Source organism: Pseudophryne corroboree, chromosome 11 (genome assembly GCF_028390025.1).
Source record: "Pseudophryne corroboree isolate aPseCor3 chromosome 11, aPseCor3.hap2, whole genome shotgun sequence".
Classification (NCBI taxonomy): domain Eukaryota; kingdom Metazoa; phylum Chordata; class Amphibia; order Anura; family Myobatrachidae; genus Pseudophryne; species Pseudophryne corroboree.
In genome coordinates, this window is record NC_086454.1 from 58,392,085 (window position 1) to 58,406,347 (window position 14,263).

Below are 14,263 nucleotides of genomic sequence, written 5' to 3' on the forward strand. Positions count from 1 at the left end.
ATATGCAGCAGGAATCACTAGTGCTCAATGCCTTTTAAGTCCACTACTTAATACCATCTGCTTACTGCTATTTTGTCCAGAAATACAATAGTAGTGACAATAGATACTAAATCTATCACTACACTCTCTGCTTTGAACAGTGATTTTGAACAATGTTCTATTTGCATATAACAATCTGTACAATTATGTTCTAAATACCCGCCCATGCCCTCAAGGTTGTTCTATTAGCTACAGATATCTAACCGTAATTTATACACACAAGTGTATTCATGGTAAACATATATATATTTTTATCTGTTGCTATCTCAACCTATGTATGTATTTAAGGTAGCAATTTATGATTTCAACCTATGTATGTATTTAAGGTAGCAATTTATGATTTCAACACATATATATGTATCTATGGTAGCATTTATATTATAATTTTTGCTTTCCCTGGTATTCATTAATGAATAATTGACACTTGGTATCAACTGTTCCCACTCTGAATATAAGGTGAAGAGTACCAGTTGTGAAATAGCATTGAGCTCCTTATTAGCATTTCTGGCTCTAATCATAGAATAATTCACATCTGCTTCACTATCTACCATACTTTACCTACCACACCATATTTTTACCAAATCCAGACACTCAGAACCATCTTGACACACCTTGTCCGGAGTTACCATTTGAGACCATCAGTGGCCCTGGTTGAGTGTTAAGTACAGTAAGCGGTGTACTCTTCTCTTCCATATATATTTTCTCCATACTGGCCCACGGCCATACTACCCTGAATACGCCCGATCTTGTCCAATCTCTGAAGCTAAGCAGGCATGGCCTGGTCAGTACTAGGAAGGAGAACCTCCTGAGAATACCAGGTGCGGTGGGCCCCTTTTTTAATTCTCCAACGCTTTCTATTCCCTATTTCCTGCTTTTGGAAAAACACTCCCGGACTACACATGGTTGTCTTATGCACAGTACGGACATTAGGAGTGAACTTTTTCCCTTTCAATTTTCTTCCCCCACATCTCTCACAATAGGCCCACGGCCATACTACCCTGAATGCGCCCGATCTTGTCCGATCTCGGAAGCTAAGCAGGTATGGCCTGGTCAGTATCAGGATGGGAAACCTCCTGAGAATACCAGGTGCAGTGGGCCCCTTTCTCTATAATTCCATCTTTCTATCTATCTTTAAAAAATTCAGTTCATTCAATCTTGCTACCATACTATGTTTCTATTGATACCTTTATTTCAAGGCATGCACAGTGATTGTTCTGGATATATTTACTTCATCAGAACACAAGGATACTTACCAAACACATTGCTTCTGATATTTTCACCTTTTCTCAATAACTTGTACCTCATTTGCTAAAAAGGTTAAACAAGTTTCTGTCACGATCCGGGTATCTGGACGCCATTTCTTACCCATCAGATGCCTCCTAAGGCTGGCTCAGCGCTCCAGGACCGGATCCCATCTGTTATCCTGATGTGTACATTCCTGTATCCTCTCCTGTCACTCTGGGACGCTGTCACAGTAAACGCCATATTACACCTGGCATGGCGTCTCCCGCGGCCTCCGCCGCCGTCCCTGAACTTCTGCATGCAGAGTGTCTGAGTGGCGATTACGTCAGCCGCGGCCTCCGCTGTGTCCGCGTGGTTGGATGTGCATCTGTCAGCCTGGCGCCTCCTGTCTCCGGTGGCCGGCGCCGCCATTACTGTTTTCATTACCACATGCATTACAAACCAAACTTCCCTCCAAGTGTCTGCATGGGCGCAGCCATCTTGGATTCTGTCAGCTGATCATTTCCACCAATCTGTTCTCAGTATTGATAATCTGCATAATTGCCTAGCCAATCCCTTCCTTGCTGCAGGTATAAATACACTGTGCCTGAGCAAGGAAGGCGTCAGTGCTTTGGTTGTCAAACCTAGTTCCTGTTTGTCTCTCTCCTGTGATTGTCTTCCAGGTTCCAGCTCCTGTCTCAAGACTTCCACCATAGAGACCCGCACCAGCATTCCACCTGCGGTGTAGCCTGACTCTCCAATCCATTGTGGATTCATCTGTTTCCAGCTACAACATTACCTGCTTCCAGCTCAGCTTCCAGCAGAGTACAGCTTCCCTTAAAGGGCCGGTGTCCTTTCTACACTTTACCACTCTCCACCGGTATTATTATTTCTCCGCTCTCAAGTTCTACATTTCAGTTCATATTTCATCGCTCCCAAGTTCATTTATTATTTAACTGGTTCCAGCCAGTATCCACTCTGTGCTAACAACAGTCTGGTTCCAGCCAGTATCCACAGCAGCTGTTTTATCTTCAGCAACCCAGCTTTTCCTGGAACACCAGCTGGCACAATCCTGGGTTATCTCCATTGCTACAGTCGGGCCTGGTAAGGACTTTCCATCTAGAAGATCATAAGAACTATCTCACACTACCAATGCCCTGTGGCTCCTGCCATCCTGTAGTACCCAGGAACTGTATTTATTCTTTGCTGACTTTTATGTTTTCTTTTACTGCTGCTGTGTTGCGGAGTTGTCATAATAAACATCATTGACTTTTATCCAAGTTGTCGTGGTCACGCCTTCGGGCAGTTATTATTCATGTTACTTACATGTCCAGGGGTCTGATAAAACCTCCCAGGTTCCGGTACATCTCAGCCCCTACAACTGAGGCTGCCTCCCGTCAGCTCAGGCCCTCAGTTGTGACAGTAAGCACTGACCTAATGAATCCAGCCGGAGACCAGGATCAAGCGGCCAGGCCGATGCAAGAACTGGCAGCCCGACTAGAACATCAGGAGGCTGCACAGGGCCACATCATCCGCTGTCTCCAGGATCTCTCTACTCGGCTGGATGGGATTCAGACAACTCTCCGTGGATCAGGCGCGTCTGGTGCGTCAACCACAGTGACTCCAGCTATAACCCCACCCACCTTACCCATTTCTGCTCCACGTCTTCATCTTCCAACGCCAGCAAAATTTGACGGATCTCCAAGATTCTGCAGGGGATTTCTCAACCAGTGTGAGATTCAGTTTGAGCTACAACCTGGCAATTTTCCCAGTGACCGTACAAAAATTGCCTACATTATTTCTCTTCTCAGTGGCTCAGCCCTTGATTGGGCATCACCGTTATGGGAGAGGACCGACACCCTGCTATCTTCCTACACTGCCTTCGTGTCAACATTCAGGCGCATCTTCGACGAGCCAGGCCGGGTAACCTCAGCTTCATCCGAGATTCTCCGTTTACGCCAGGGGTCACGTACTGTAGGACAATATCTGATACAGTTCCAGATCCTGGCATCCGAACTGGCATGGAACGACGAGGCCCTGTATGCTGCATTCTGGCATGGCTTATCTGAGCGTATTAAAGATGAGTTAGCTACCAGAGACTTACCTTCTAAGTTAGATGAGCTAATCTCACTCTGCACGAAAGTTGATTTACGTTTCAGAGAGAGAGCAACTGAGCGTGGAAGATCATCTGCTCCAAAATCTTCAGCTCCTCCTCCTCGTCAACTGTCACCATCTAAAGATGAGCCCATGCAACTTGGCCGTTCCCGTTTAACTCCTGCTGAGCGCCGAAGACGTCTCTCCGAGTTTCTCTGTCTCTATTGTGCAGCTCCGTCTCACACCATTAATGCCTGTCCCAAACGTCCGGGAAACTCCAAATCCTAGCTCGCCAAGGAGAGGGCCGGCTAGGAGTAATGATCTCCTCTCCATCTCCTCAAGATTGTAATCTCCCAGTCTCGCTTCAAGTTGCTCAACGTTGTCGGAACGTCATTGCCCTCCTTGATTCCGGAGCAGCTGGGAACTTTATTACCGAAGCCTATGTTAAACGGTGGTCCCTACCTACCGAGAGACTTCCTTCGTCCATTTCTTTAACTGCCGTGGATGGCAGCAAAATTTTTGATGCAGTCATTTCTTTAAGGACTCTACCAGTTCGTCTGAGAGTGGGAGTTCTTCATTCCGAACTTATTTCTTTTTTAGTGATTCCAAGAGCCACACATCCTGTGGTCCTGGGCCTTCCAAGGCTCCGTCTTCACAATCCTACAATTGATTGGACGACTACGCAAATCCTGGCATGGGGTTCCTCCTGTGCTGAGACATGTTTGTTTAAAGTATTGCCTGTCTGTTCTTCCTCCCCCAGGTCGTCTGATGTTCCACCTCCTGCATATCAAGATTTCACGGATGTGTTCAGTAAAGCTTCTGCTGATATCCTTCCTCCTCATAGAGAATGGGACTGTCCGATTGATCTCGTTCCAGGGAAGGTTCCACCTCGAGGCCGAACTTATCCGTTGTCTCTGCCGGAGACGCATTCTATGGAGGAATATATTAAAGAGAACCTAGCAAAGGGGTTCATTCGACCTTCTTCTTCTCCAGCCGGCGCAGGCTTCTTTTTTGTAAAAAAGAAAGATGGTGGTCTGCGGCCGTGCATCGACTACAGAGGTTTGAACGACATTACCATCAAGAACCGTTATCCTTTACCCCTGATTACTGAGCTCTTTGACAGAGTTAGCGGAGCTACCATCTTTACAAAGCTGGACTTGCGAGGTGCATACAATCTCATCCGGATCCGTGAGGGTGACGAGTGGAAGACCGCCTTTAACACCCGTGACGGACATTATGAGTACCTCGTCATGCCCTTCAGATTGAGCAATGCTCCAGCTGTCTTCCAGCATTTTGTCAATGAGATCTTCAGGGACATTCTATACCGTCATGTCGTGGTCTATTTAGACGATATCCTCATTTTTGCCAACGATTTAGAGGAACATCGTTTTTGGGTTAAAGAGGTTCTGTCCCGTCTCCGTGTCAATCATCTCTATTGCAAATTAGAAAAATGCGTCTTTGAAGTCAAGTCCATTCCGTTTCTAGGGTACATTGTGTCCGGTTCCGGACTAGAGATGGATCCTGAGAAACTACAAGCAATCCAAAATTGGCCGGTACCCTTAACCCTCAAAGGGGTCCAGAGGTTCTTAGGGTTCGCCAACTATTACCGAAAGTTTATACGAGACTTTTCCACCATTGTGGCGCCTATTACTGCTTTCACTAAGAAGGGTGCTAACCCGTCCAAGTGGTCTGAAGAAGCCATGCAAGCAATTCATCTTTTAAAACAAAGGTTCATCTCTGCGCCTGTTCTGAAACAGCCTGACATCGACTCTCCTTTCATCTTAGAGGTGGATGCCTCCTCCGTTGGAGTAGGAGCGGTGTTATCTCAGAGGGCTAAAGATGGCCATTTACACCCTTGCAGTTTCTTCTCCCGGAAGTTCTCCCCAGCTGAGCGCAACTATGCCATTGGCGACCAGGAGTTGCTAGCCATCAAGCTCGCTCTAGAAGAGTGGAGGTATCTGTTGGAGGGAGCTTCTCATTCAATCACCATACTTACAGACCACAAGAACCTTTTATACCTGAAGGGCGCACAATGTCTCAACCCTCGTCAGGCCAGATGGGCACTTTTCTTTTCCAGGTTCGACTTTAAACTCCAGTTCTGTCCGGGCTCTCAGAATCGCAAGGCCGATGCCCTTTCCCGCTCATGGGAGCAAGAAAATGAGTCAGAGTCTTCAGACAAGCATCCTATTATAAATCCGTTGGCATTCTCCACGGTAGGGATGGACTCTACGCCCCCATCAGGGAAAAGTTTTGTGAAGCCGATGCTAAGGAAGAAGCTCATGCATTGGGCCCATGCTTCCCGTTTTGCCGGACATACAGGTATCTAAAAAACCCTGGAGTTTATCTCTAGGTCCTATTGGTGGCCAACTCTGAAAAAGGACGTCTTGGAGTTTATTGCATCTTGCCCAAAGTGTGCCCAACATAAAGTATCCCGCCAGTCGCCTGCGGGGCAACTGGTTCCACTATCCGTTCCCCGTCGACCATGGACCCACTTGTCGATGGATTTCATTACAGACTTGCTGTCACGATCCGGGTATCTGGACACCATTTCGTACCCATCAGATGCCTCCTAAGGCTGGCTCAGCGCTCCAGGACCGGATCCCATCTGTTATCCTGATGTGTACATTCCTGTATCCTCTCCTGTCACTCTGGGACGCTGTCACAGTAAACGCCATATTACACCTGGCATGGCGTCTCCCGCGGCCTCCGCCGCCGTCCCTGAGCTTCTGCATGCAGAGTGTCAGAGTGGCGATTACGTCAGCCGCGGCCTCCGCTGTGTCCGCGTGGTTGGATGTGCACTTGTCAGCCTGGCGTCTCCTGTCTCCAGTGGCCGGCGCCGCCATTACTGTTTTCATTACCACATGGATTACAAACCAAACTTCCCTCCAAGTGTCTGCAGCCATCTTGGATTCTGTCAGCTGATCATTTCCTCCAATATGTTGTCAGTATTGTTAATCTGCATAATTGCCTAGCCAATCCCTTCCTTGCTGCAGGTATAAATACACTGTGCCTGAGCAAGGAAGGCGTCAGTGCTTTGGTTGTCAAACCTAGTTCCTGTTTGTCTCTCTCCTGTGATTGTCTTCCAGGTTCCAGCTCCTGTCTCAAGACTTCCACCATAGAGACCCGCACCAGCATTCCACCTGCGGTGTAGCCTGACTCTCCAATCCATTGTGGATTCATCTGTTTCCAGCTACAACTTTACCTGCTTCCAGCTCAGCTTCCAGCAGAGTACAGCTTCCCTTAAAGGGCCGGTGTCCTTTCTACACTTTACCACTCTCCACCGGTATTATTATTTCTCCGCTCTCAAGTTCTTTATTTCAGTTCATATTTCATCGCTCCCAAGTTCATTTATTATTTAACTGGTTCCAGCCAGTATCCACTCCGTGCTAACAACAGTCTGGTTCCAGCCAGTATCCACAGCAGCTGTTTTATCTTCAGCAACCCAGCTTTTCCTGGAACACCAGCTGGCACAATCCTGGGTTATCTCCATTGCTACAGTCGGGCCTGGTAAGGACTTTCCATCTAGAAGATCATAAGAACTATCTCACACTACCAGTGCCCTGTGGCTCCTGCCATCCTGTAGTACCCAGGAACTGTATTTATTCTTTGCTGACTTTTATGTTTTCTTTTACTGCTGCTGTGTTGCGGAGTTGTCATAATAAACATCATTGACTTTTATCCAAGTTGTCGTGGTCACGCCTTCGGGCAGTTATTATTCATGTTACTTACATGTCCAGGGGTCTGATAAAACCTCCCAGGTTCCGGTACATCTCAGCCCCTACAACTGAGGCTGCCTCCCGTCAGCTCAGGCCCTCAGTTGTGACACTTACCCATGTGCAACAAGTTCAATACCATCTGGGTGGTAGTTGACCGGTTCACCAAGATGGCACACTTCATTCCTCTCACCGGTCTTCCGTCAGCTTCCAAGTTGGCTCAAGTATTCATACAAGAGATCTTCCGACTCCACGGTCTTCCTGAAGAAATAATCTCAGATCGAGGAGTTCAATTCACAGCCAAATTCTGGCGAAGTTTATGTCAAGTCCTCCAAGTCAAGCTCTAGTTTTCCACGGCTTATCATCCTCAGACCAATGGTCAAACCGAGAGGGTGAATCAGGACTTGGAGGCCTTCCTCCGCATCTATGTGTCCTCCTCTCAAGATGACTGGGTTCAATTACTTCCCTGGGCCGAGTTCTGTCATAACAACCAGTATCATTCTTCATCTGCTTCAACACCATTCTTCACTAACTTTGGATTCCACCCTAAAGTCCCTGAGTTCCAACCGCTTCCAGCAACTTCTGTTCCCGCAGTGGATATCACCTTGCATCAGTTTGCCAATATCTGGAAGAGCGTACGATCAGCTCTGCTCAAGGCATCGTTCAGGTACAAGAAGTTTGCGGATAAGAAGCGTCGAGCAGTTCCTGCTCTCAAGGTGGGTGATCGGGTATGGTTATCCACGAAGAATTTGAGGTTAAGAGTTCCCAGTATGAAGTTTGCACCTCGCTATATCGGTCCTTTCAAGATTGAACAAGTCATCAATCCTGTTGCTTACAGACTCCAGTTGCCTCCCTTCTTAAAAATACCCAGGACATTCCATGTTTCCCTGTTGAAACCGCTGATCTTGAATCGGTTTCATTCCTCACTTCCTCCAACTCCGAAAGTCCAAACTCAACGAGGCGTTGAGTATGAAGTGGCCAAGATCCTGGACTCACGTCACCGTTACGGTCAACTACAATATCTTATTGACTGGAAGGGTTATGGTCCTGAGGAACGTTCATGGACCAATGCTTCTGATGTCCATGCTCCTGCCTTGGTCCGGAGATTCCATTCCAAGTTTCCTCAAAAGCCAAAGAAGTGTCCTGGGGCCACTCCTAAAGGGGGGGTGCTGTCACGATCCGGGTATCTGGACGCCATTTCTTACCCATCAGATGCCTCCTAAGGCTGGCTCAGCGCTCCAGGACCGGATCCCATCTGTTATCCTGATGTGTACATTCCTGTATCCTCTCCTGTCACTCTGGGACGCTGTCACAGTAAACGCCATATTACACCTGGCATGGCGTCTCCCGCGGCCTCCGCCGCCGTCCCTGAACTTCTGCATGCAGAGTGTCTGAGTGGCGATTACGTCAGCCGCGGCCTCCGCTGTGTCCGCGTGGTTGGATGTGCATCTGTCAGCCTGGCGCCTCCTGTCTCCGGTGGCCGGCGCCGCCATTACTGTTTTCATTACCACATGGATTACAAACCAAACTTCCCTCCAAGTGTCTGCATGGGCGCAGCCATCTTGGATTCTGTCAGCTGATCATTTCCACCAATCTGTTCTCAGTATTGATAATCTGCATAATTGCCTAGCCAATCCCTTCCTTGCTGCAGGTATAAATACACTGTGCCTGAGCAAGGAAGGCGTCAGTGCTTTGGTTGTCAAACCTAGTTCCTGTTTGTCTCTCTCCTGTGATTGTCTTCCAGGTTCCAGCTCCTGTCTCAAGACTTCCACCATAGAGACCCGCACCAGCATTCCACCTGCGGTGTAGCCTGACTCTCCAATCCATTGTGGATTCATCTGTTTCCAGTTACAACATTACCTGCTTCCAGCTCAGCTTCCAGCAGAGTACAGCTTCCCTTAAAGGGCCGGTGTCCTTTCTACACTTTACCACTCTCCACCGGTATTATTATTTCTCCGCTCTCAAGTTCTACATTTCAGTTCATATTTCATCGCTCCCAAGTTCATTTATTATTTAACTGGTTCCAGCCAGTATCCACTCCGTGCTAACAACAGTCTGGTTCCAGCCAGTATCCACAGCAGCTGTTTTATCTTCAGCAACCCAGCTTTTCCTGGAACACCAGCTGGCACAATCCTGGGTTATCTCCATTGCTACAGTCGGGCCTGGTGAGGACTTTCCATCTTGAAGATCATAAGAACTATCTCACACTACCAGTGCCCTGTGGCTCCTGCCATCCTGTAGTACCCAGGAACTGTATTTATTCTTTGCTGACTTTTATGTTTTCTTTTACTGCTGCTGTGTTGCGGAGTTGTCATAATAAACATCATTGACTTTTATCCAAGTTGTCGTGGTCACGCCTTCGGGCAGTTATTATTCATGTTACTTACATGTCCAGGGGTCTGATACAACCTCCCAGGTTCCGGTACATCTCAGCCCCTACAACTGAGGCTGCCTCCCGTCAGCTCAGGCCCTCAGTTGTGACAGTTTCTTTGCAAACATCAGACACGAGTCTCATAATCATTCCACATTAATCTCTTTTTATTTAAGAAACAATTAAAGGTTAAGTTTTATCACACATACCATTCATTTTATTTATACAAATCATTACAAACGAGTGCTCCCAAACAAGGGTTTTTTGTCTTTTCTCTTCTTTTCAATTGTAGTCCAATCTACAAAATTCCTGGGAGCACCGCCAATCAATAGCAGTTTAAAACTTTTTTCTAACTGCACAGACATTGGTTTCTTTATGTTTATGTTATCTCTATATTCAGTTTAGATTGTTAAGACTAGTGCGGTTCCATATTGAATTTATTTGCATATAATAAGGTGTCAGAGGTCAATGCACAAAGAAGCCCAACTCTCGCTAAACTGGAAAATATGGTTTGAAAGTATTTCTGAAAAGTATTATCCTACAGTGGTTATCAAGTATTCCTGAAAGCAAGTCATTGTTATGATCCAAGGGACATATGTAAATGTAGTAATACATATTTCTATTGATTCTGCAGAAAATAACACCAAGATGACATACAGGTGTCTGCTCACATCTTATTTGCATCGCAGCAAAACACCACTCACAGTGTACTAGACAAGCTGGGTTGCTCCTCTTACTGTACAGGTATTGGTTTTAAACACATGCAAAGTCACAGGTGTTGCACAACGGGGGTGTAGTAGGGTATGTCGGTGGCCGGGCTCCTGGCGCCAAGCATACCGGCGATGGAATCCTGACCGCCGGCATACCGACAGCTGGGCGAGCGCAAACGAGCCCCTTGCGGGCTCGCTGCGCTCACCACGCTGTGGGCACGATGGTGCGCTACGCGCACCACGCTATCTATTCTCCCTCCAAGGGGGTTCGTGGACCCACAAGAGGGAGAAAAAGTGTCGGTATGCCAGCTGCCAGGATTCCGGCGCCGGTATACTGTGCGCCTGGATCCCGACAGTCGGCAAACTGAAGACCACCCACACAATGGAACTTGGCATGAAAAAAGCCACACTCACTGCATTGTAGCACGTTGTATACAGATTCAGATTCATTTGCACACAGATGTACAAATGTTGGACATCAGATTGATCAGTATTAGATTATACTGTGCAGTTTTGTCACTTCTAGCGGTTTTATTTATTTTCGCACATTTCGAGCGAGAAAGATATTCAGCGTGGCATAGTTACCGGGACCTGGTGTACCAATGCTAGCTGTTTGGTGGGACTAATGCCATATTGTATTTAGGGATGTGCACTTGAAATTTTTCGGGTTTTGTGTTTTGGTTTTGGGTTCGGTTCCGCGGCCGTGTTTTGGGTTCGAACGCGTTTTGGCAAAACCTCACCGAATTTTTTTTGTCGGATTCGGGTGTGTTTTGGATTTGGGTGTTTTTTTCAAAAAACCCTAAAAAACAGCTTAAATCATAGAATTTGGGGGTCATTTTGATCCCAAAGTATTATTAACCTCAAAAACCATAATTTCCACTCATTTTCAGTCTATTCTGAACACCTCACACCTCACAATATTATTTTTAGTCCTAAAATTTGCACCGAGGTCGCTGGATGACTAAGCTAAGCGACCCAAGTGGCCGACACAAACACCTGGCCCATCTAGGAGTGGCACTGCAGTGTCACGCAGGATGGCCCTTCCAAAAAACACTCCCCAAACAGCACATGACGCAAAGAAAAAAAGAGGCGCAATGAGGTAGCTGTGTGACTAAGCTCAACGACCCAAGTGGCCGACACAAACACCTGGCCCATCTAGGAGTGGCACTGCAGTGTCACGCAGGATGGCCCTTCCAAAAAACACCCCCCAAACAGCACATGACGCAAAGAAAAAAAGAGGAGCAATGAGGTAGCTGTGTGAGTAAGCTAAGCGACCCTAGTGGCCGACACAAACACCTGGCCCATCTAGGAGTGGCACTGCAGTGTCACGCAGGCTGGATCTTCAAAAAACTACTCCCCAAACAGCACATGACGCAAAGAAAAAAAGAGGCGCAATGAGGTAGCTGTGTGAATAAGCTAAGCGACCCTAGTGGCCGACACAAACACCTGGCCCATCTAGGAGTGGCACTGCAGTGTCACGCAGGATGGCCCTTCAAAAAACACTCCCCAAACAGCACATGACGCAAAGAAGAAAAAAAAGAGGAGCAATGAGGTAGCTGTGTGAGTAAGCTAAGCGTCCCTAGTGGCCGACACAAACACCTGGCCCATCTAGAAGTGGCACTGCAGTGTCACGCAGGATGGCCCTTCAAAAAAATACTCCCCAAACAGCACATGACGCAAAGAAAAATTAAAGAAAAAAGAGGTGCAAGATGGAATTGTCCTTGGGCCCTCCCACCCACCCTTATGTTGTATAAACAGGACATGCACACTTTAACCAACCCATCATTTCAGTGACAGGGTCTGCCACACGACTGTGACTGAAATGACGGGTTGGTTTGGACCCCCACCAAAAAAGAAGCAATTAATCTCTCCTTGCACAAACTGGCTCTACAGAGGCAAGATGTCCACCTCATCATCATCCTCCGATATATCACCGTGTACATCCCCCTCCTCACAGATTATCAATTCATCCCCACTGGAATCCACCATCTCAGCTCCCTGTGTACTTTGTGGAGGCAATTGCTGCTGGTCAATGTCTCCACGGAGGAAATGATTATAATTCATTTTAATGAACATCATCTTCTCCACATTTTCTGGAAGTAACCTCGTACGCCGATTGCTGACAAGGTGAGCGGCGGCACTAAACACTCTTTCGGAGTACACACTTGTGGGAGGGCAACTTAGGTCGAATAAAGCCAGTTTGTGCAAGGGCCTCCAAATTGCCTCTTTTTCCTGCCAGTATAAGTACGGACTGTCTGACGTGCCTACTTGGATGCGGTCACTCATATAATCCTCCACCATTCTTTCAATGGGGAGAGAATCATATGCAGTGCCAGTAGACGACATGTCCGTAATCGTTGGCAGGTCCTTCAGTCCGGACCAGATGTCAGCATCAGCAGTCGCTCCAGACTGCCCTGCATCACCGCCAGCGGGTGGGCTCGGAATTCTGAGCCTTTTCCTCGCACCCCCAGTTGCGGGAGAATGTGAAGGAGGAGATGTTGACAGGTCGCGTTCCGCTTGACTTGACAATTTTCTCACCAGCAGGTCTTTGAACCCCAGCAGACTTGTGTCTGCCGGAAAGAGAGATCCAAGGTAGGTTTTAAATCTAGGATCGAGCACGGTGGCCAAAATGTAGTGCTCTGATTTCAACAGATTGACCACCCGTGAATCCTTGTTAAGCGAATTAAGGGCTCCATCCACAAGTCCCACATGCCTAGCGGAATCGCTCTGTGTTAGCTCCTCCTTCAATGTCTCCAGCTTCTTCTGCAAAAGCCTGATGAGGGGAATGACCTGACTCAGGCTGGCAGTGTCTGAACTGACTTCACGTGTGGCAAGTTCAAAAGGTTGCAGAACCTTGCACAACGTTGAAATCATTCTCCACTGCGCTTGAGACAGGTGCATTCCACCTCCTATATCGTGCTCAGTTGTATAGGCTTGAATGGCCTTTTGCTGCTCCTCCAACCTCTGAAGCATATAGAGGGTTGAATTCCACCTCGTTACCACTTCTTGCTTCAGATGATGGCAGGGCAGGTTCAGGCGTTTTTGGTGTTGCTCCAGTCTTCTGTACGTGGTGCCTGTACGCCGAAAGTGTCCCGCAATTCTTCTGGCCACCGACAGCATCTCTTGCACGCCCCTCTCGTTTTTTAAATAATTCTGCACCACCAAATTCAAGGTATGTGCAAAACATGGGACGTGCTGGAATTTGCCCAGATTTAATGCACACACAATATTGCTGGCGTTGTCCGATGCCACAAATCCACAGGAGAGTCCAATTGGGGTAAGCCATTCCGCGATGATCTTCCTCAGTTGCCGTAAGAGGTTTTCAGCTGTGTGCGTATTCTGGAAACCGGTGATACAAAGCGTAGCCTGCCTAGGAAAGAGTTGGCGTTTGCGAGATGCTGCTACTGGTGCCGCCGCTGCTGTTCTTGCGGCGGGAGTCCATACATCTACCCAGTGGGCTGTCACAGTCATATAGTCCTGACCCTGCCCTGCTCCACTTGTCCACATGTCCGTGGTTAAGTGGACATTGGGTACAACTGCATTTTTTAGGACACTGGTGAGTCTTTTTCTGAGGTCTGTGTACATTTTCGGTATCGCCTGCCTAGAGAAATGGAACCTAGATGGTATTTGGTACCGGGGACACAGTACCTCCAACAAGTCTCTAGTTGCCTCTGCAGTAATGATGGATACTGGAACCACGTTTCTCACCGCCCAGGAAGCCAAGGCCTCAGTTATCCGCTTTGCAGCAGGATGACTGCTGTGATATTTCATCTTCCTCACAAAGGACTGTTGGACAGTCAATTGCTTGGTGGAAGTAGTAAAAGTGGTCTTACGAGTACGACTTCCCCTCTGGGATGACCATCGACTCCCAGCAGCAACAACAGCAGCGCCAGCAGCAGTAGGCGTTACACGCAAGGATGCATCGGAGGAATCCCAGGCAGGAGAGGACTCGTCAGAATTGCCAGTGACATGGCCTGCAGGACTATTGGCATTCCTGGGGAAGGAGGAAATTGACACTGAGGGAGTTGGTGGGGTGGTTTGCGTGAGCTTGGTTACAAGAGGAAGGGATTTACTGGTCAGTGGACTGCTTCCGCTGTCGCCCAAAGTTTTTGAAC

At 47.7% G+C, this 14,263-nt stretch overlaps 1 protein-coding gene and 2 pseudogenes across 2 annotated transcripts in view; 2 read left to right on the forward strand and 1 right to left on the reverse strand.

Moving 5' to 3' along the window:
* LUZP2 (leucine zipper protein 2) overlaps positions 1-14,263 on the reverse strand; it is a 1,124,237-nt gene that overhangs the window by 580,797 nt on the left and 529,177 nt on the right. The window lies entirely within an intron of this gene.
* On the forward strand, positions 752-869 carry LOC134971489 (5S ribosomal RNA; annotated as a pseudogene).
* Positions 1,020-1,137, forward strand: LOC134970620 (5S ribosomal RNA; annotated as a pseudogene).